Raw genomic sequence first — 2,458 nt, 5'->3', positions numbered from 1 at the left:
TAGATGGTCTCTGACAAAGCATGCAGCCAGCTCCAATTTTCTAGTCCTGGCCACTGGCTGACTGCAAACACATGAGAGATCCAAAATCCAGAACAATCAATCCACTAAGGATTTCTGTCTCTATTTGTAAATTCTAACAGAGTTGTCTTTGTGGTTCCTACAAGCACCTGATGAGTCTTGGAGTGACTTAGGCAGCGACAGATGAGTAGAGCAGGGGGTGAGAAGAGTGGAGACTGCAGACTCTGACGGAGGAACTGGGGGGCTACAGTGTTTGGAGAAAAGTGTTCTAGATGAAGAGAGGGTGGCTGTGCATTCAGGGCACAGGATGAGGGGCAGGGTGTGACTGGAGCAGAGCCAGCGAGGAAGACAAGGTAAAGACCAGATGCTGTGGGGCTGGCAGGTCACCATGACCATCCCTTCTTGCTCTGAGTCTGGAGCCCACTGGGTGGTCAGAGTGTGACTCTTGGATAGGTTCTTCATTGCATCTGGGACCTTGATTCTGAGGACGTTACAGTATCTATATAAACCAAAAGTGGGGTTCAACAATTCGTCCCACGCCACTAGGTTCCTAGTCACAGCACCTGGGCGTAAAACCAAGCTGTCTCTCTTTAATCTTTTTTCTTCATTTCTTTATTTTCTAAGATTTAGTTTAAATTATGTGTGTACGTGTTAATGTGTCAGGGTATATTCATACTGAGCCTATTTGCCCAGAGGCAAGAAGAGAGCCTGGACTTAAAATTATAGGGCGTTGTGAGCCGCCTGACATAAGTACTAGGAATGGAGCCCTTTACAAGGCCAGAGTGTGCTCTTGAGCACTGAGCCATGGTGCCAGCCTTTCGTTCTGGTCTTAAGAAAGTGTCTTTAGATGGCCTCAGGCAGAACTCCAGGAGCAGCCATTGCTGTAGCTTCAGCTCTTCTTGGTCGCGTGCCTTTATAGGAAGAAGAAAGCACAGTGGTTACAAGGTTAGAGTGTGGACAGGCCACGTTCAAATCCTAACTTTGCCATTTGTTTGTTTATGAGACGGGGTCTCACTGTGAGGTTCAGTCTGGCCTTGAACCTGTGACTTTCCTGCTTCGGCTTCTGAAGTACTACGAGTCCAGGCAGGCAGCACCACACCCAGCTCAGCTTAGCTTGTACAAACTTTACCACTAATGTGTCTCTCCTCTCTGTGCTTCCCTCTGTAAAACAGAGGCAATGACTGATTGCCTAGAAGGGCCATGGGGGGGTTAATATAGCATGCATCTCAGGCACTTAGCCCAGTACCTGGCAGGTAGGAGGTGCTTAATCAAGTCACTGCTACAGGCACGGACACACAGCCTGGCCCTGGGCATGTTGCCTCATCCCATGTTAGCAAAACCACCACCCTGGCCTCAACCCCTACCCTGCCCCCTTCACCACATCCTCCTTCCTTTAGGGCTCAAAGGCTCCTTCCCTCACATTTGTCTAGCCAGAGCATCTCTTGATCTCATTGTCTCTGTCCTGAGGAATTCTGCTTTTCCTCTCACTGTGATTTTAAACTCTCACAGCTTTCAGGATGCTGAAGGAGGATGCTGTTCAAGGCTGCTGTAGGTGACCTGGTGGGATCTCGTCTCTCAGAAACAAAAACCTCCTCAGGAGGACCAGGATAACTCAGGAGACCCAGTTTCTACAACCTCTTCCTGGCGCCCCTCTTTTGTGGTAATGACCACTCTTGGGTACTCCTAGCTCCTGCCTGTCCCCCCCCACACACACTCTGCACTCTCTTCAATGTCCCCCTCTACCTCTAGAACCCAGTACTTCCCACACAAATGCAGAGCCTGGTGCACAGTCTTTTTTCAATTGCCCTTCAGCGACCTTCCAATGGCACCACTCCAGCCAGGGCTCTGAGATACTCAGTGTGGTCCCCTGTCAGCACCACACAGGCACAATTCTCGGGGTTCCTCAGAACTGCTTCATACCCAAGCTCTGTGGGCTAGAGGAAGAGGGCTGCCCTGACCATCCAAAGTGCTGCTATTGCTGTTGATAGACCAGGTGACTTAAACCTGTCCCTCTCCCGGTGTTGGTTGTCCTCGGTGATGGGACAGAACAATTCAATAGAAAGAACATTACTAATCGGAACTTCTGCCCTAGCTTATCCAAGTGATCCTGAGCAAACCACTGGGGATTCATCTCTAAATTCAAGTGGATAGAGAATTGTCTTTGATGGTTGCTACAAGCATGAAAATGTTATGCTTCCTGAGATCGAAGTTCTAGTTCTGTCCCCAGCCCCAACCCTTGCTCCCATGTCTCCTTCTTCCTCAGTCAGGCTGGAGCAAGTTTACATTCCTCATCATGGTCCTCAGGATCCTTCCACAGTCTCCCTGTGTCCTATGGTACATGTTTACTGGGACACTTCAGCTTTCCAGGTATGCATACCACCCCCATCATCCCCATCCCCCAACCCACTACCCCCACTACCCTCACCACCCCCACCATCCC

The 2,458-nt window shown here is 49.9% G+C and overlaps 1 long non-coding RNA gene across 2 annotated transcripts in view; it reads right to left on the bottom strand.

Annotated features, from left to right (window-relative positions):
- Positions 1–612: 612 nt before the first annotated feature.
- Positions 613–2,458, bottom strand: part of LOC116104037 — an 11,528-nt gene continuing 9,682 nt past the window's right edge. For both annotated transcript variants that reach the window (XR_004123677.1, XR_004123676.1), the window contains exon 2: positions 613–929. This is a non-coding gene — a long non-coding RNA (uncharacterized LOC116104037). The remainder of the gene's footprint in view (positions 930–2,458) is intronic.

This window comes from Mastomys coucha, unplaced genomic scaffold (genome assembly GCF_008632895.1).
Source record: "Mastomys coucha isolate ucsf_1 unplaced genomic scaffold, UCSF_Mcou_1 pScaffold21, whole genome shotgun sequence".
Classification (NCBI taxonomy): domain Eukaryota; kingdom Metazoa; phylum Chordata; class Mammalia; order Rodentia; family Muridae; genus Mastomys; species Mastomys coucha.
The sequence above is the reverse complement of the archived record's forward strand: the minus strand, read 5'-3'. Positions and strand labels throughout refer to the sequence as shown.